The sequence below is a fragment of the Chiloscyllium plagiosum genome, unplaced genomic scaffold, assembly GCF_037043375.1.
Source record: "Chiloscyllium plagiosum isolate Xiang-an unplaced genomic scaffold, Cpla_swu_hap1 HiC_scaffold_37, whole genome shotgun sequence".
In the NCBI taxonomy this organism is placed as follows: Eukaryota; Metazoa; Chordata; class Chondrichthyes; order Orectolobiformes; family Hemiscylliidae; genus Chiloscyllium; species Chiloscyllium plagiosum.
The window spans coordinates 23010982-23032498 of record NW_028270175.1 but is presented as its reverse complement, the minus strand read 5'-3'; the positions used below and the strand labels follow the sequence as shown (position 1 = coordinate 23032498).

The 21517-nt window shown below is 41.6% G+C and overlaps 1 protein-coding gene across 1 annotated transcript in view; it reads left to right on the top strand.

Moving 5' to 3' along the window:
* Positions 1–21517, top strand: part of acap3a (ArfGAP with coiled-coil, ankyrin repeat and PH domains 3a) — a 328671-nt gene that overhangs the window by 157368 nt on the left and 149786 nt on the right. The window lies entirely within an intron of this gene.

The following is a 21517-nucleotide window of genomic DNA, read 5'->3' as shown; positions in this document are numbered from 1 at the left end:
GGAAGGAAGCTCCAGATCTTTGACCCTGAGACACTGAAGAAATGGTGATTCATTTCCAGGTCAGGGGAGTTTTGGATATGGTGGTGTGCCAAAGCATTTGCTACCCTGGTCCTTCTGTTTGGTAATGGTTACAGGTTTGGAAGGTGTTGTTGAAGGTTCCTCGGTGAATTATTGCTATATTGAGGAGTAATTATCTCATAGTATTGACCTTCTGTTTTGGTCGCCCTCACAAGTGGCCAATTTTGGTTCAATAAATCCTATGTAATGCACACAAAGAAGTCTAGTGAGTGAAGAATATACAGCGTTTTGGTATTATGCTTTTCAATGAAGACGCTTTCTACAGAATCTGACTGGAATATCAACCATCTACTGGATGGCTGAGCTTATTATTGGATCGAACGTGCTTGAAAATAGTTGTTTGTGCTCAAACATTGAATCAATCAAGCTTGCAGCCCAGAAGGAGGTCATCCTGCCCAATACAGCTGTGCCAGTGTTTTGTAAGTACTAAACTGTTAGCGCTATTCTCTGGACATTTCTTTTTTTGATTTCTAGCCACCATTTTTAAAAGTGATTATCGACTCTGCTGCCCCATTTCATTTCTGGGAGCACATTTCATGGTCCAACAACTCACTGTGTCAAAAAATAAGAACGCACTTCAACTCGCTAACTGTTCTTTTTGCAGATGATTTTTTTTATTTGTCCTGTGGTAGCCAATTGAGAATAAAATGTGTTTGTGAAATACAGAGACTGTTCCACTGAGTATGTAATCCCTCATGGACTCCTTTGCTGGTGGTTGCTAGGGCAAATTATGTGCATTCATTGCCTTATCCCACATTGAACCAAGCAGTTTCCACACAAGGCACCACACATTCTTAGATCCTTTCACTTGGCTTCTTCCAGTGCTCAGGATTGCATTAGAATGGGTGATTAATTCATTCTTTTCCTTTATCCCTGCCATTTACAGTACTCCAGCACATTCACTCCAACCTTTTTAGATATAGGCAGTGTGAGGGGGTCACGGATCAGCTGGCTTCAGTCTCAGCAGCTGCACTTTAAGATGATTTCCACACAGGCAAGCAGCTAAAACAACATCAATGCTTGCACTGTTAGAAATTACTCCTGATCACACAGAGAGATGATGGTTCATATCAGAACAGTGCCTTTGTGAATTGGTCACACAAGCTATTAGCTCAGCCTTTAAGATAAATCATTCATGGATCTAATGCTTGCCTGAATCTCTAGGTTATAGTCTGGACCATCCAATTAGGAGCAGGATTGATAGCTGTAAGGAGACAGGAATCGACAGAGGCTTTGGAAATCTTTCTTCCTGTATTCGCCAAAAACGGATACCCCCGCAATTTCATCAACAGATGCCTAAGGGAAAGACAACAGAATGAGGACATGCCACAACCCAAAGGACTAGCCACTTTACCATACATCAACAACATTTCCGAACTGACAGCCAGACTACTGTGACCACTAGGACTCATAACAGCACACAAACCAACAGCCACTCTCAGACAACAACTCACCAGGACGAAGGACCCGATACCCAGCATGAGCAAAACCAATGTAGTGTACAAAATCCCATGCAAGGACTGCACAAAACACTACATAGGACAAACAGGAAGACAGCTAACGATCCGCATCCATGAACGCCAACTAGTCACGAAACGACACGACCAACTTAGTAGTCACACACTCAGATGACAAGCAACATGAGTTCGACTGGGACAACACTACTATTATAGGACAAGCCAAACAGAGAACAGCCAGGGAATTCCTAGAGGCATGGCACTCATCCACAGATTCAATCAATAAGCACATCGACCTGGACCCAATATACCGACCACTGCAGTGGACAGCTGGAACTGACAACCGGAAGCGGCAGATACAAATTACTATAAATGCCGGAGGAAACATCACAGAAGTGCTTCACAGGAGGCTCCCAAGCACGGAGGATGTCACCTAGACAGGGGACGAAATGTCTGCAACACAAATTCCCAGCTCGGCGAACAGAACCACACCAACAAGCATCCAAGCTACAAATCTTCTCCCAAACTTTGGTTTGCATTTTCCACTGATAAAAATGCAAAATTGTACTTGTGTGCTGTATCCTGTTTCCCATTCGCATTAAAAATGTTGAACGTGAAAATTCATTTTATTCATTTCATAGTTTGTGAAACATTTAAGCTGAGTAAGTTGCAAATCTGCATTTGTGGTCCATCCCTGGTTGCCTTCAGTCACCTATGTTGCCTGGTTGTCAAGTCATCTGTAAACCAGACCCAAATAGGGGTGACATATTCTCCCTCAAAGGAAGTGAGTGAATCAATTGAATTATTTATCCAGTGTCAACCACAGATTACTGAATTTAGTAAATTACATTTCTTAATTTGCTGTGGTGAGATTTGAACTCTCACCCCTGGGGTAGCTAGTCCTGTAGCTGGAAGATAATGACTAGAAGATAATATCATTGATTTTTTCCTTCAGAATAAATCAACAATACCGGTATGTGTGCACAAGGGTTTGTGCTTTTTACAAACTCAGAGTCTTTTTCTAATGTTTGGCAGCAGGTCGGTCATCGTTCACTGCAGGATAATAACTATTGAATGTTGGTTTTCTTTTGTGTGTTGTGATTTCAGCTTGTGTAATGAGGAATTCCTCACCATGTGTTTATTTGGTATTACAATTCAAAGGATGGACAACTTTCATGGTATATATACAGAGGGTAAGGATTTGCTTCCACAGAGGTGGGGGTAGGTGAGTTTGCACCCATTTTCCTTAATACATTGCTGACCATATTTCTGCTGGATTCTGACTACGTAAGCCATTTCTAGCTTTTGAAAACCAGCGACCAATCTCCCCATTTGAGCTTTTAGTAGCAGCAGTATCTTTGAAATGTGTTAACTCCAATTTTCTTCTAGTCAGATTACTCAGTATGTGTACGCTTCCAACAACACTGTGAAACCAATCCAATTTAGTCTCATCCTGTGGTACTATAATCAGTGTCAAGATGTGTGCTGCTGGAAAAGCACAGCAGGTCAGGCAGCATCCGAGGAGCAGGAGAGTCGACGTTTCCAGCATAAGCCCTTCATCAGGAATGAGCCACTATAATCACTCCTGCTGAGTTATTGACTAGCTTTGTAGTGATTGTATACATTTCATATACTTGATCTGCGATTGCTTGGTGTTGACATCAGTTGTTCCCATTACTTGACATTTTTAAATTGAGGAATGTGTTTAAAAAAAAACTACTCAAACTTTACAAGGCAAGTGTCCAATTCTTTGAGACTGTTCCAGGGACACGTGAGTGTCTTTACTTTGACCCCAACTCTGTGCGATATTTATTTCTGGGAAAAAAAGAATTGATTTCTTCAAAAGAGGCAATTCAGTCCATCATGCATATAGAGTCATAGATATGTACAGCACGGAAACAGACCCTTCGGTCCAACCCGTCCATGCCGACCAGATATCCCAACCCAATCTAGTCCCACCTGCAGCACCCGGCCCATATCCCTCCAAAACCTTCCTATTCATATGCCCATCCAAATGCCTTTTAAATGTTGCAATTGTACCAGCCTCCACCACATCCTCTGGCAGCTCATTCCATACACGTACCACCCTCTGCGTGAAAAAGTTGCCCCTTAGGTCTCTTTTATATCTTTCTCCTCTCGCCCTAAACCTATGCCCTCTAGTTCTGGACTCCCCAAACCCAGATAAAAGACTTTGCCTATTTACCCTATCCATACCCCTCATAATTTTGTAAACCTCTATAAGGTCACCCCTCAGCCTCTGAAATTCCAGGGAGAACAGCCCCAGCCTGTTCAGCCTCTCCCTATAGCTCAAATCCTCCAACCCTGGCAACATCCTTGTAAATCTTTTCTGAACCCTTTCAAGTTTCACAACATCTTTCCGATAGGAAGGAGACCAGAATTGCACACAATATTCCAACAGTGGCCCAACCAATGTCCTGTACAGCCGCAACATGACCTCCCAACTCCTGTACTCAATACTCAGACCAATAAAGAAAAGCATACCAAACACCTTCTTCACTATCCTATCTACCTGTGACTGCACTTTCAAGGAGTTATGAACCTGCACTCCAAGGTCTCTTTGTTCAGCAATAATCCCTAGGACCTTATCATATGCCAGAACACAAATAAAATAAAGAAATCAAAAGGAGCCTGTTTACCCAGAGATTGGTGAGAATATGGACCTCACCACCACAGGGTCTAATTGGGGCAATTAGCATTGATCCCATTACGAGAAGCTAGATAACTATAAGAGAGAGAACGGAAAAGATCATACTGATAAGGTTTGATGAACAAAGGTGGATGGCGACTCATAGAGCATAAGCAGCAGCTCAGACCAATTGAATCAAATGCTCCATTCCTGTGAGTATCCATGGAACTGGAAAATGGCAAATTGCAGCTCCAAATTTACTGGGACTCTAATACTGGTTGTTACACCTAGATCATGTTTGATGGTACCCTCCAGGTCTGATACCACCAGATGTTACCAGGCTAATGGGAAAATTGCCTCACTAGGATGCAACAGTAACCTCTCTATGCCAGTGGACACTTAATCATTTACCCAGCCCCCGAGCTGGGGTAAAGTAGAGAGATTATCTGAGTCTTATTTTCCTTCTCTGATACAAGTAAAGGGGGCACTCCATGAGATCTTCCTCAATCACATTATTTCCTTGTTGCATCCTTGCTAACTTGTATGATCTATCTGTGCCCAAACGTGATTTATTGGCATAACTTGACTTCTGCTATTTCCCCAGGATTTGGCTAGTCTCTCACTGAAGTCACGGTCAATAATTCTTCAAATATTGCTGATCCTTAAATTGGTTTTCAGTTTTTAGTCTACACTCAACACCAATTGTTTGGGCACTGGTTCCAATTCTGGGTGGTGAAAGCAGGAAATGTCTCTCGATGTACTGTCATGTGGCATGTATTAGTGAAAACAACACAAATTTATTTAACATTCATTTAGCTATGTTTTGGATATTCCGTTTTCATATTTGTAATTATAGTGCTAAAATGTGACCTACAACCAGCGTCTTCTGCAAATCCAAGAAGGTTTGGAAATTTGTGTTACTCTGCATTCAAACATATCTTCAGACAGATAGTGAAGAGAGTTAATTAGTAAGGATCAAAGAATGCTGAGATTTGAAAATAAAATCCCCCAGTCTCTAGCTTAAAGGTAAAAAGCTATGGGTATAGCTAAATTGCATTTACATAGAAATGCAGAGTTGGATGTGCCTCAGCACTGTGACTGCATTGATTAAAGTGACCGTTGAAATCATTTATGACTGTTATTCATGTTGCATCTCACCAGTTTCACTGTGATGCTCAACACAGTGGATCACTCCAAATTTCTACTCCATCTTCATAGTGCTGCCCTCTCCTAGATCCACCTATCCCAATTAAACCTGCACAGATCTGGCTACAACTTTTCCCCTGCTCTTACACAATCACCTTTTCAGTGCCTTAATTTTTCATCTCTCTTTTCTTTGTACATTCACAGAACATAAGTGTTGCTGTCTTGGCCATCACTAATTGCCTTTAAGAGACATGCTTATGACATCATTACTGTAGCATAGCATGTTTCCTCGGGGTACAAAGATCACATTCTGCATCTTACCTCAGATCATTTGAAACATGACACTCTACTCGAACATAACCTTAAGTGAACCTATTTTCTACTCGAACGTAACCTTATTGTTCCTCACCTAAATCTGCCATGATAACAGTCTGTTCCCTCCTCTCCTGGATCATTTGAATCAATCTGTTCAGACTACACCTCTGGAGTAAGTAGTTCTTACCAGATCTTCTGGTTCAGAGATATGGACATTACCATTGCGCCACAAGGCCCTTCCCCCCTCGCATACGTTTGTCTCATTTCCACTTAAATGCATCTATAGTAATTGCTTCATCCACTCTCTCTGTGGGAATGAGTTCCACATTCTTATTGTTCTTTGGGAAAAGTCATTTCCTTTGAATAATTCTATTCTTGGTGGCTACCTAATGATCGTTCTCACAAGTGGAAATGCTCTTTGTATAGCACGCTATCAAAAAGATTAGCTCAAAGTTATTTCTTAAGTCATTCCTCTGTGTTTATTTTTGCAAGAGACAAGGATCCAGCCTGCCAATCGTTTACTGATGTGCACCACAAACTTCTGGCATAATTCTTGCAAATCTTCTCTGCACCCTCCCCATTGGTTCTAAATGCTTTCAATAAAGTGGTAAGCAGGATTTGCATAGTATTCTCCTGTGGTTTAACTGTGATGAGCAATCCATGCTTGTTGTCCAATAACAAACTCCCATTGAAGCACATTGTTTCCTAACTAAACACTGCAGCTCAGGCGACCAGCAAGTCCGTAATTGTACATGTTTGGCGCATTTGTAACAAAGGGGCTTCACTTGCAGTGAGATGGTTTCACAGATGAGGCAAGCAATGTTACTCAGGTCAAAGATACAGATAGTATGTTGGTAACGCACCAATCACAGAAATTCCGTACTGCACTGTTAAATATGAATATCATGTCATTAATTCTAACTACCATTTTTTAAACTACATTGTTAGGGGATTCGATGCATATTGTGGAATAAATATCAGCCATTTTAGTCTAAATAGTATGTCCTCATAAATCCAATGCAATGAAATACAGTGTAAACACTACAGTATAAATACTTTGCCATAATCTAATAATGTATTTCTACGTATGTCCATTTCTCAAGACAAACTAGTCTCCTGTGTTGTTCATCTGTTTTGAGGGTATAGTGTTCACTTAATAATCCCATAACCTCTCAACAGCAAATCTGAAATTGAAGTGCCATTGAATTTTATAGGGAGTAAAGTTACACCAAGCGAAATTGCATATTCGTGTATGGAATAAACTTCCTGAGGAAGTGGTGGATTGGGTACAATTACAATGTTTAAAAGACACTTGGGTATATATATGAATATGAAAGGTGTGGAGGGATATGGGCAGGTGGAACTAGTTTAGTTTGGGATTATGGTCAGCATGGACTGTTTGGACCAAAGGGTGTGGTTCCATGCTCCCTGATTCTATGTAGCTACTGTTACTTCTGACACTTAGAGCATATTGAAAGAAAATATGTGAATTTGCAGTAAGCATCATGCATGGACAATTGCTATTAATTATAGGCCCCAAACGTACTTTGACTGAACCTATCAGGGGATTAGTGGAATCTCCGACACTTTGAAATGATTTGTTTGCAGCCTCCAAAAAGATAACCCTTTATACTGTCATGACTTATTGTTGATAATGGAAGGTTCCCTTGAACTATTTTCTTTAAGGACGTGAGAAATATCCAGGTTTTGGCAAAGAGTACAGTTGGAGCTCCAGAAAGAGGTTAGTTATGGGTTTTGTATTTCTGGCATAGCTGTATTGATTCATCTTCTCTTTCCTTTATTCTTCCATGAGCAGTAAGCATCACTGACAAGGCCAGCATCTGTTGTCAATCTTTAAATGATTGACTTGGTCGTGAGGGTCTAGAGTCACATGTAGGTCAGATCAAAGCTACTAAGAGCTTTGGATGCTCTCCAATGAGCATAACACTTTTTTTCAACTATCTGGACATTTTCAATGCTTGCTAACCATTTGGCCAATGTGTGAGATCCTTCAATTCCAAGAGAAACTTCAGAGTCCCCAGAAGCTTTAGCTGCATCTCTTTCATTTCATATAGGTGCTCTAAGTTGTGTCCCTTACTGATGCTGCTTCAGTCCAGGTTTGCTTTCGTGGTTATTTCCTGAGGATGTGGATCCAAAACATTAATCAATTCTAGAACCCAAAGTTAAAAGCTAGTGGACTGCGAGATTGTCCTAAACTTTCGAAAGAGATCGGAGTGTGGTTTTTGTTTGACTATCAACTTTCCTGACGAGTTAGGGATAAGGGATAGTTTTATACCTGATCATTGTTACCTTTTTATCTTGCCTAAGTCTGCCCTAATGGCTGTAATAATGGGAGGTAACAGAAAATAAAATTATGCAGTTTACTCACACCATGTAATGATCTTTGGGACTTATCCTCAGTCCAGAGGGCAGATGGGAACTGGTTATTGGCTTACAGATTTTGGACGCAGTTTCTTGCACTGAAATAAGAACAGAAGAAATAGGAGCAGGAGTAGGCCATCTGGCCCCTCAAGCCTGCTCCGCCATTCAATAATAACATGGCTGATCTTTTTGTGGACTCAGCTCCACTTGCCTGCCTGCTCACCATAACCCTTAATTTCTTTACTGTTCTATCTATCCTTGTCTTAAAAACATTCTATGAGGGAGCCTCAACTGCATCACAGAATTCCACAGATTCACAACCCCTTGGGTGAAGAGGTTCCTCCTCAACTCAATCCTAAATCTGCTCCCCCTTACTTTGAGGCTACGTCCCCCAGTTCTAGTTTCACCTGCCAATGGAATCAACCTCCCTGCTTTTATCTTATCTATTCCCTTCATCATTTTATATGTTCCTGTAAGATTCCCCCCTCATTGTTCTATATTCGAATGAGTATAGTCCCAGTTTACTCAATATCTCCTCGTAAGCCAACGCTCTATCACTCAGCAGTTTGTCACTGTGAAAACTGAGATTCAAAATGCAGAGACTGGAGCATTGCATGTGCAGCATATTAAAAAGTAACCATGTGGAAACCCAATATAGAACATAGAATATAGAACATAGAATATAGAACATAGAAGGATACAGCGCAGTACAGGCCCTTCGGCCCTCGATGTTGCGCCGATCCAAGCCCACCTAACCTACACTAGCCCACTATCCTCCATATGCCTATCAAAATGCCCACTTAAATGCCCATAATGAGGGAGAGTCCACCACTGCTACTGGCAGGGCATTCCATGAACTCACGACTCGCTGAGTAAAGAACCTAGCCCTAACATCTGTCCTATACCTACCCCCCCTTAATTTAAAGCTATGCCCCCTTGTAATAGCTGACTCCATACGTGGAAAAAGATTCTCACTGTCGACCCTATCTAAACCCCTAATCATCTTATACACCTCTATCAAGTCACCCCTAAACCTTCTTTTCTCCAATGAAAACAACTCCAAGTGCCTCAGCCTTTCCTCATACGATCTTCCTACCATACCAGGCAACATCCTGGTAAACCTCCTCTGCACCCGTTCCAGTGCCTCCACATCCTTCCTATAGTATGGCGACCAAAACTGCACACAATACTCCAGATGCGGCCGCACCAGAGTCTTATACAACTGCAACATGACCTCAGTACTCCGGAACTCAATTCCTCTACCAATAAAAGCCAGTACGCCATATGCCTTCTTCACTATTTACCTGGGTGGCAACTTTCAAAGATTTGTGTACATGGACACCAAGATCCCTCTGCTCATCCACACTACCAAGTATCCGACCGTTAGCCCAGTACCCCATCTTTTTATTACTCTTACTAGCAGTTTCATTGCAACAGAGTGATTGGATTACAGCACTGAATGGAATAAAACAAGAAAAGTGCAGATTGCAAATTGTCTCCAGTGGAGTTGAAAATAGACAGTAAAACCTGCAGAGGTTAAGGTATGAAAGCCAAGCACTCAATACCTTGCTCCCAATTCTCCACTATCTCTCCACCTGAAGAGCTCTGGAAGTCACTGAAGTGAACCCTGAATTCCATTCTACAGCCAGAAACCCTTTTGTCTCAACTGATATTTAAGAAAAACACGTACTGTATCTTGTCACTGATCTGTCCTTCCAAAAAGTGGAAGATTTTATTGAAGCCGACCCAGAATATGAAAGCATCTTTATCCCATTGATCTGGCATTATTATGCTGTTGATCAGTCAGATCTGGTCTGATTATTCTGTATTGAAAACGTCTGTTTGATATCAAGTTACCATTATTCAGAAGCCAACCCATAAAGTATACTGCAACTAACAACTCTACAAAATACAGGACTAGATAGACTTGGCAGTAAGTAAACAAACTATTTTTGTTACATTTGTAAACAAAAATTATTTTCTGGTTTGTTTACCATCTTACCCCTTAATATTTCCAATTCATTGTCTGACTGGGCCCTCGGATTATTGGGGATATGTGAGATAACCCATCTGATCTTGCCTACTATCACTTTGTGAATTAGTATTTGACTTGCGTTTATCTTCCTTGAGAACCTGATTGAGATTGGAATGGAGGTGTCTAAACCCTATGTTGTATTATCCAATGCATGAAGTAATGGTACAAGCGGCAAATTAAGCAACTTGATCATATGTTTGTTTCTGGTTTGTTTCCATTTGATTTAATAAAACCTAAAAAAACTTTATTTCATAACCATATCTCAGCATATATCAAAAGATCATTTGGCACCCTTGACAAAAAAAAATTGTAATAAACCCTTTTGGGACTATCCTAAATTTTTGGCACAGAGGTGCTGGATGTATTTGTTCAATCGTGGCATATGTACTTCGCTGGCTAGGCCAGCATTTATTGCCCATCCCTTATGGTCCTAGAAAAGATAATGGTGAGCTGCCTTCTTGAACTGTTGCTGCCCTTAGGGTGTAGGGACATCCACAATGCTGTTAGGGAGGGTGTTGCAGGATTTTGACCCAATGACAGTGAAGGAACAGTGAAATATTTCCAAGTTAAGATGGTTGTGACTTGGGGGAAGGTTGGAGGTGGTGATGTTCCCATGGATCAGCTTCCATTCGCCTTCAAGGTGAAAGAGTTTACAGGTTGAGGGAGCCTCGTTGAGTCACTGCACTCTATCTTGCTCTTGGTGCACACTGCTACCACCCTGCGTTGGTGGCAAAGGGAGTGAATATTGAAAGTGATGGATGGGGTGCTGGTTAAGCAGGACTGCTGTTAGCTCTGCTGCCATATAATCAGTATTTGCTAAAAAGTGAGAATGCGAATCATAATCTTATGCTTTTTGGGTTCATGAGAAGCGATTACATTCATTTCATGCATCAATGCTAACTGATGATTTTCAGTTGCAAAATGGTTCAATCTGACCACTCACTGATAATTTTAATTATACATTTTAAAAAGCACCCATTCCAGCTGAGCTACTGAAAATTGTTTGAGGATAAAACTTCTGGCTAATTTCTGGTTCCATATCGACATAAGCTAATTTCTACCAAGTCTGAATAATTTCTGGGGGTGAACATGAATTTATGATGTACTTGCTTTCCTGCTATTAGTTAATAAAGCTCAGTTGTCTTTCTCCTGATGAAGTTTCTCATAGACTAACACATTTTTCTGATAATAAAGATTTTGTTTTAGAAAGATTAATAAAAATGAAGTACACTCAAAAGGAACACTGCATGTCTGGGGATGACTGAAGGTAGTGCTAGATTTCATAAATTGGCAGCACGTTTATTTATTTTGGATGGAAAATTGGATGAACTTCAGACAGATTTGGATGAAGGAGAATGCTAGTTGCGTTTTTTTTTTAATCATAATTCTTTTGCATTGTATTAAGTGTTTCCATATGTTTATCTCCAGATTGCTAGCATGTTATTGCCACTGGATTGTTCTGCAGTTACTAAGATGGTTAATCAAACATTGGGGCATATCTCAAAGATATTCATTAGTGATTGCTCTAAACTTGTGTGGCTTGTTAGTGAGGCCATATTAGGAACAGAGACCTTGGTGCATTGGAGAGATGAGCAATAAACATGATTCAGGGCTTGTTTGGTTTGCCAATGTGAACCACATCCTTATTTGAATTTTGGTATCCCTAATTTTGCATGAGGTCTACTCATGGATATTTAGAGACAGCACAAATCAATTAGCATCTTCTGAATGTGAATATCCATTGGTCATCATTCCTCATTCTGCTTGGATTTTATCATTTTTCTCATAGATGGAACCATGCTTTACTGTTCTTTTTTAATAATACAATGCTGGCTGAATGTGTTTGCTTCGTCAGTGGGTGTGCCCAGGACTGGGAAAAGTGGAAATGAATTCTGACTTTGATTCAAAATGGAGTTTCAAATTTGAAGGTTGTCTTCTCTTACACAGTAGTAACAGGGATTACAGTTTGAAGGGAATTTTTTTTGTTAATTTTAAAAATGTTTCTGAAATTACACATTGCCTCAGTAAAACCACAAGGTCAAGGCTGGAAAATGCATTATCAGCACCTTCTGACAGCACTTAGCATTTCTGTGAATTGCCATTCAGCCATTTTAAAGTGTTCTAAATAAATGATGAACTCTGTTAGGGTCACGTTCTATAAGTGTAGTTTGTGATTGCTCAGGAAAGGTTGGACTGATGATTGGTTCCTCCCAGGAGATGTTTAACTTGCATTCTTTACAAATTAGTTGAACAGATAGAATGCAGCTCCAGACATGGCTGAGGACTTTGACAGCGTCTTCCCCTTCTGTCAGGCCTGGCTCAGTGGGCACTCTTACTGAATCTGAGACCACTATAGTGATTTGAACACAGCAATCTAGGCTGGCACTCCAGTCATCGAGCCATAGAGATGTACAACATGGAAACAGACCCTTTGGTCCAACTCATCCATGCTGACAAGATATCCCAACCTAATGTAGTCCCGCTTGCCAGCATCCGGCCCATATCCCTCCAAACCCTTCCTATTCATATACCCATCCAGATGCCTTTTAAATGTTGCAATTGGTCCAGCCTCCACCACTTCCTCTGGCAGCTCATTCCATACACGCATCACCCTCTGCATGAAAAAGTTGCCCCTGAGGTATCTTTTATATCTTTCCCCTCTTACCCTAAACCTATGTCCTTTAGTTCTGGACTCCCCGACCCCAGGGAAAAGACTTTGTCTATTTATCCTATCCATGTCCCTCATGATTTTATAAACGTCTATAAGGTCACCTCTCAGCCTCCAACGCTCCAGGGAAAACAGCCCCAGCCTATTCAATTTCTCCCTATAGCTCAAATCCTCCAACCCAGGCAACATCCTTGTAAATCTTTTCTGAACCCTTTCAGGTTTCACACTACCCTTCCGATAGGAAGGAGACCAGAATTGCACGCAATATTCCAAAATGGCCTAACCAATTTCCTGTACAGTCACAACATGACCTCGATGCTCTGACCAATAAAGAAAAGCATACCAACTGCCTTCTTCACTATCGTTACTCTACTTTCAAGGAACTATGAACCTGCACTCCAAGGTCTCTGTTCAGCTACACTCCCTAGGATCTTACCATTAAGTGCATAAGTCCTGCTAAGATTTGCTTTTCCAAAATGCAACACCTCGCATTTATCTTAATTAAACGCTATATGCCACACCTCTACCCATTGGCCCAATCTGATCAAGATGCTGTTGTAATCTGAGGTAACCTTCTTCGCTGTCGACTACACCTCCAATTTTGGTCATCTGCAAACTTACTCACTATACCTATGTTCACATCCAAACCATTTATATAAATGACGAAAAGTAGTGGACCCAGCACCAATCCTTGTGGCACTCCACTGGTCACAGGCCTCCAGTCTGAAATACAACACTATACCACCACCCTCTGTCTAATACTATCGAGCCACTTCTGGATCCAAATGGCTAGTTCTCCCTGTATTCTATGAGATGTAACCTTGCTAACCAGTCTCCTATGGGGAACCTTGTTAAAAACCTTACTGAAAGCCTTACTGAAGTCCATGTAGATCATGTCCACCACTCTTCCCTGATCAATTCTCTTTGTTACTTCTTCATAAATCTCAATCAAGTTTGTAAGACATGATTTCCCATGCACAAAGCCATGTTGACTATCCTAATCAGTACTTGTCTTTCCAAATATGCATAAATCCTGTCCCTCCCAAAGGAGCATAAGGCTGCTGTTTCATTTAGAGAGATGACTGGTGGTGAGATTAACCTGACGGTCACAACATCACAGGCAAGGGACAAAGCTGAGAAGGGAGGATCTTCAATAGTGACCACAGGAGTTCTTAGTGTTTCACTGCATTGTGAACCAGCCATTTTGCCAACTGAGTTAGCCAACCCCACTGAGGAAGGACTGTACTGTCAGAGGCACTCTTTCAGAATGAGGTATTAAACTGAATCCCCTCCTGAAAAATAAGAGACACTATTTTGGAGAAGATCATAAGAGTTACTCCAGTGTTCCGAGGAGTAGTTATTCCTCTGTCAGTATAAATCAAGAAAAATCAGATTTTCTGTCATTAGCAAATTGTTGTTTGTGGAATCTTACTGTGTGCTAATGGGTCTGCATTTCGCACATTACAGCATTTTAAAAATATTTGATTGACTGTACAGCACTAAGGAAGTACTGAGGTTGTGAAAGTCTTTCTTATTTTATCATCACATTCAGAAACACAGTTCCTCATCTTATTAAACGTCTGCAGTTTAATCTAATTGCAGCCTGAGTGAAAGTAATGATAGTCTTGTTAAGTTTCAATAAATAAGACTGCGTCTAACATCTGCCCTGATGAATAGATAGGAAGCATATGTGGTTAGTGTGGTTAATGTCACAGTAAGAGCATCAGTGATGAGATGTGTCATTGTTTCCCTTATTTCTGAAAACTTCTCCAGGGTGTAAAGTTTTTTTTTATATTTAGAACCAACTTACAAGCCAAATGACAAAAATACTCAGTAGTCAATTGAACAGATTTGGAAGGTCTTTCCTCTGATTGATGGTCTTCCCTAATCTTATTCATCAACTTCACTAACACCTTCCGCCCTAACCTTAAGTTCACCTGGAAATCTCAGATACCTCCCTACACTTCTGGACTTTCCGTCTATATGTGGAACAGTCCATTTTCCACATTTACACTGACACCATCCTCCATCTTTTCCTCCACTACATTGATGACAGTATTGGCACCACTGTGAGCTCCCACGAAGAGATTGAACAGTTTATCAACTTAACTAAGACCTTCCATTCTGATCTTCAGTTCACCTGGAACATCTCAAATACCTCCCTCCCTTCCTGGGCCTCTCTGTCTCCATCTCTGGTGATTGCCTCAACATGGACATCTATTTCAAACACATCGACTCCCCCAGCTACCTGGACTAAATCTACTCAAACCCTCTCTCCTTTTTAAAAACATGATCCCTTACTCCCAATTCTTCTGCCTCTACCATATCTGCTCCCAGGAGGAGCAGTTCCATCCAGGACATCCCAGGTGGCCTCCTATTTCAACGACTTAAAATTCACCCCCCCCCACCCCCGCCACACACACACACACACACACACACACACACACACGGTCAACAATGCCCTCTAGTGCATTTCCTCACTTCCTGCACCTCTGACCTAGAACCCTGGTCCTCACTTTCCACCTCAACAATTTCTGAATACAGCACATCATCCTCCGCCATTTCCGCCACCTATAATCAGACACCACCACCAATGAGATATTTCCCTCCCCACCACTATCAGCGTTCCGCATATACCATTCCCTCCGTGACTCCTTCGTTACATCCGCTACCCCTACCAATTCACCTTCCACTCCCGGCATCTTCCCTTGTTGCTGCAAGAGTTACAAAGTCTGTGCCCACACCTTCCCCACACCTCCATCCAAGGCACCAAAGGATCTTTACATGTCTGGCAGATTTTCCTGGACAACCAAACACTTCATCTACTGTGTCCGTTGCTCTTGATGTGGTCGTCTCTACATTGGGGAGGCCGGACGCCAACTTGCAGAATGTGTTTGGGACACACGCACCAAACAACCCCATTGCCCTGTGGCCGACCACGTCAACTCCCTCCCATTCTGCCAAGTACATGCAAGTCCTGGGCCTCCTCCACCGCCAAATCCAAGCCACCTCATCTTCCATCTTGGGATCCTCCAACCACACGGCATCAATATTGATTTACCAGTTTCCTTATCTCCCCTCCCCCCCCCCCCCCCCCCTCATCCCAGATCCAACCCTCCAACTTGGCACTGCCCTCTTTAACTGTCCTACCTGTCCATCTTCCTTCCCACTTTTCCACTCCACCCTCCCCTCCGAACTATCATTATCAGCCCCCTCCCCACTTGCATCTACCTATCGCCTTGCCCCATCGTCCAACCTCTTATTTATCTCTCAGCCCCCTTTCCAACCCCCACATCCCTGATGAAGGGCTTATGTCCAAAACGGCAACTCTCCTCAGATGCTGCCTGACCAACTATGCTTTTGCACCACCACACGTTCCAACTTTGATCTCCAGCATCTGCAGTCCTCACTTTCTCAGATACAATGCAATAAGAACATAAAGTGTTGGAGAAACTTGGCAGATCTGGCAGCATCTATTGAGAGAAGAACATAGTTAATGTTTTGAGTCTGGTTTGAATCTTCTCCAGGTGTAATGCATTGGTTTGCGATCCCCCTGAGCTTGGGAAGGTGGAAGAGGAATTTTTCTGCTGTTTTTCAGTGCCCATTAATCCATACCACCAAGTGTGCAAATGTCTGTTTTGGCTGAGGATACTGATCTGATGTTCTAGTTTAAGAATTACTCCTATAATGAAGTTAAGGAGGGTCGCTGCCAAGGATAGATCTGTCATCTATAACAAAACAGAAATTGCTGGAAAAGGTCAACAGGTCTGACAGCATCTTAGAGAGAAATCAGAGTTAACAGTTCAAGTCCAATGTGCCTTCCTCAGTTCTAGACTGGATAATCAAAGTCATGGGTTGGAGATGCAGGTCTGTGTACACCTGCCAGTGAAACTAATGTGTAACACATGGTTTGCGTAATTCTCCAAATTCTGTACCTCACCAGTTATCGCAGGAGGGATGCCCTTGCAATGACATACAATCGCCAGGAGGAGCTACAATAATCCTAATGTCATTTTATACCTGTTCTAGTAGATGAACATTCAGTTATTTCTGTTGAGATGAACAAAGTCAGTGGCTTGATTCTGGGGTCATTCTGGTCAGTAAGGTTCAGTTCTGCACTATTGACCACTGAGTCACTAATGAAAAGCTACAAAAATTCTAGAGAGTCCTGAAACAATTTGTCTCCTAAAAGGAAAGATATCCATGTATGTACTCTTGTGTGCTTGACTGTATGCAATTATTTATCATTGATAAACTATTCTGTACACACCACAATGTGCTACTTGAAACAAAAATTCAGCAAATGGATATGACTTTTAAAGTTCTACACTCAATAGAACAAAAAGATGGGGTACTGGGCTAACGGTCGGATACTTGGTAGTGTGGATGAGCAGAGGGATCTTGGTGTCCATGTACACAGATCTTTGAAAGTTGCCACCCAGGTAAATAGTGCGGTGAAGAAGGCATATGGCATACTGGCTTTTATTGGGAGAGGAATTGAGTTCTGGAGTCCTGAGGTCATGTTGCAGTTGTATAAGACTCTGGTGCAGCTGCATCTGGAGTATTGTGTGCAGTTTTGGTCGCCATACTATAGGAAGGATGTGGAGGCACTGGAACAGGTGCAGAGGAGGTTTACCAGGATGTTGCCTGGTATGGTAGGAAGATCGTATGAGGAAAGCCTGAGGCACTTGGGGTTGTTTTCATTGGAGAAAAGAAGGTTTAGGGGTGACTTGATAGAGGTGTACAAGATGATTAGGGGTTTAGATAGGGTTGACCGTGAGAACCTTTTTCCACGTATGGAGTCAGCTATTACGAGGGGGCATAGCTTTAAATTAAGGGGTGGTAGGTATAGGACAGATGTTAGGGCTAGGTTCTTTACTCAGCGAGTCGTGAGTTCATGGAATGCCCTGCTAGTAGCAGTGGTGGACTCGCCCTCTTTATGGGCATTTAAGCGGGCATTGGATAGGCATATGGAGGATAGTGGGCTAGTGTAGGTTAGGTGGGCTTGGATCGGCGCAACATCGAGGGCCAAAGAGCCTGTACTGTGCTGTATTCTTCTGTGTTCTAGAACATATTTCTGAAATGAAACACCACAGCAACAATAACTTGTACGTACGTAGCACCTTAAGTGTAATGAAGCAATACGCACTTCGCACGAATATTGTGAAGCAACATTTGGCATTGAGTTACATAGATTCATATCAGATCAGATAAAAGGGGCTAAGGGATGCAAGGAGTATTAAGAAGGGAATTCCAGCACTTAGGGCCCAGACAACTGAAGTCACAACCCCTAACTGGAGCAATTAAAATTGGTGATGCTCCAGAGGAGGAGGGGTATCACAGATAGTTGTGGGACTGAGGAAGGTCACAGGGCGAGGGAGGGGTCACGAGGCATTTGAAAACAAGGATGAGAAATTTTCAAGAGGTTTTGTTTGACCAAGAGCCAGTACTGGTCAGCGAGCACAGTGGGTGATGAGTGAACAGGACTTGGTACGAGTAAAGACACGGGTAGCAAAGTTATGGATAGCCTCAAGTTTACTGAGCGTGGAACACGGGACACCCTGCGCGCACAGCAATGGAACAATACAGGAAATTTCTTTTCCTTTGAAGTCTAAGTAGTAAAGATGGTCAAGCTGGAGTTGCTGGCTTTGTTTCTGCAAACAGCTGCAATTGTCTCTTGGCTCCCCTCACTGTTTTGTTTCCATTTGCATGTCTCTATGTGATATAATTAGAATTCTGTGGGTTTGCCATTATCAGATGGATGTGCTGTGTGCCTTGAGTCGAGATTTCGAACCTGCAGTGCTTTATAATCAAAAGCTGGGCTTTTTACAATCCCAATTTGAAGTAGCATTTCATTACAATTTTATGTAAGCGTTAATGGAATACTTTCCCTGAAAGCTGCACTCATAAAAGTCTGCATCAATTAAGCCTTGAATTTCAATTTGAGGTAAAGTAAAACTGACCTCAACAGCATTACCATCCCCCATAGAATTGATGGCCATGCTGAGAGCAATTACAGTTTGCAAGAACTGGTATCTTAACAATGGGCAATCTAATTTCCAGTAAGTGCCATTTTTAAACAGCACTACTCAAAAATAATGCTGATTGGCTTCAATTCCCTTTTTTAGGATGATTAACCATAGTTTATAAGAGACAAAGGGCATCTGCCTCTTTTAGTCAGCAACAAGTGGGCAAGGCAAGGGCAGGACTCCATGCAGCAGCACAATGGTTCAACCCATGTTAATTGGTGTTTCCCCTGCACCACACTAAACTAACTAATACTCATTCCTTTTGTTTTTACTGCTTTTGCCCAAGGGCAGTGGAGGTTGGAGGGGGGCATTGATAGTTAATTGCATGTAAAAGGGGTGAAAGTACTGGCTAATTTTAGTATTCGCTCCCCCCACTACCCCATCACGCCTGTTTACCTCCACTCTCTTCTGGGCCCTGTCTCAGGTTGATGTTCAGTTTCACATCTGTGATTGGCGTTTTCCATATTTTGTTGATATCTGTCAATGTTCAAACTTCAGCTTCAAACTGTTCAGCCACAGGGAAGCTACCATTGCACTGAGCTCTATCCTCACCTGAATTTCCAGGAGAGGCATTGATGAACTTTACAGAAAGAAGTCATTTGATGCATTACCAATTACCATTCTCTTAAAAATAATCTATCCATTTGTTACAAATTTTATGCTTTCCCTATGCTAGATAATATTGCCTCCTTGCAAATCTGTACATTCATTAAATACGTCATGCCAATGCTTTGTATTCCTTTACCTCCAATGTATTTGTTTATTCACAACCTTCCCTTCCTCATCCACATTCCTTTCGGTTAGATGGTTATGAGTTCAAGTCCCATTCCAGAAGCACAAAAATCTTTGCTGCCTGTCCAATGTCGTGAGGAAGCTCTGCACCATTGGAGATGTGCTACCCTTAAAGTAATATATTTTACCTGACATTTGTTTGGAGGTGTCTGAAAGTAAAAAGATTCCATGTCACCATTTGAAAGGAAAGGGATGTTATTCCGATGGCCAGTAGTTGTCCCTTGATTAACATTACAAAAATGAGATTATCTGGACGTTATTATGAGCTGTTATGATGACAGTCTGGCCTGTGCTGTGACTTTATTGGTACTGGTCACCAAATGGCAGCCCTTAGTAGACCATGGTAGACGTAACCATGTCTACAACAAACCAGAAGACATATTGTTGCACTCTTGCCAAACAGTCAGATCATAGTGCTTTTTTTTGGGAGCTTGATGTGTTCAGATTGGCTATGTCTACACCTTTAGAGATGCTTCATTGGCTGTGAAATGCTTTGGGGAATCCTGATGTCAAGGAAGTCACTATATAAATGCAACTGTTTTGCATTATGCTTTTGTGGGTCAATATTGTGCTACCTATTTCTCTATTTTCAAATGGTCCTTCCCCACCTCCACCTATCATCTGGTTGTGTTAATATGAAATCCCACCTCCACTGTTCCCCTTAACTCTCTGTGCCATCTATGAGACATAGCACCATGTAAGAAAAAAATAGATCCCATTTCTACATCTTCAACTGTGATCAGAGCTCATTCTGGTGTCCAAAGCAATGACAGTGATGGTCATGTAGTGATTTAATATTAGATAATAAGCCAGAGTTTAAGAGTTGAAATTCACCATTGAAAATTGTGAGATTATGTCCAATCGATTTAATAACATTTGGGCTAATTTCTATTCCTCTATGTCTAAAGCCAACTGTAATACCCCCACAGCTCATGATAAATGAACTCCTTACATAGTTTGAGCTGGAAGTGCTGCAGATGCTCAGTAGATCTGGCATATCTGTGGTGAGAAAACAGATACGTTTCAAGTCTGCTGACCCACCTTCATTCTGTTAACTCTGTTTTCTCTCCATAGATGCTGCCAGACCTGCTGAGTATCTGCAGCAATTTCTGTTTTGGTTTGTTTCAGATCTGCAGCATCTGCAGTTCTTTGTTTTCTTTACGTATTTTGAGCTGATCTCTGTATTTCTCAGTGCATTTGTCAACCAAGCTATATTTAGGTGCCAAAAACATTCTTCCTTGTCACCTTTTTAATTCCTTTACAGCTTCCACTTGTTATACGTAATAATTTTATTATAGTTACTTAAAGATGTCATCAGGACTGACAGTTTTTAAGAATATACATATTTGCCTTGTGTGAGTGTTCTGAAGGACACCGCTATTACGGGAAGAAAACAATATCTGTCAGGATTTGGCAATTTCAGGAGAAGATTTATTTTTCTTTCCATCTTTTAGGAGTCTTTCAGAGGCTTTTATATCAGGGTGATAATGTACAGCCATGGCATACTCTGCCTATCTCTGTGGCCTCCGTCAGCCCTACAATTCCTAACTTTCTTAGTGGTGCTCCATCTTTGGCCCCTTGTGCATCCTTCATCTACATCTTTACACCATTGGTGTCATGTCTTTAGTTGCCTGGGCCCTAAATTTTTGAATTATCTTTCTAAACCTTTATGAATTTTTCTCCTTCTTTAATGCGCTCCTTAAAACGTTGCTAATTAACCAAGTTTGGTCAGCTGTCCTGATATCTCTCTTTATGATTGAGTGTCAAATTTTGTCTGAAGCATACGGTGTGGAAGCACTTTGGAATGTTTCTCTATGTCAAAAGTGCTATATAACTGTAAGATGATGATGATGTTGCTAAAATGTTGTTCTTGAATCCCTATGATGTGACCTCTAATCCAGTTCTAACAAATAATAACCAAGGCTTGAAAATACATAAATCTGAATAATCTCAAATAGCTTCTTTGTG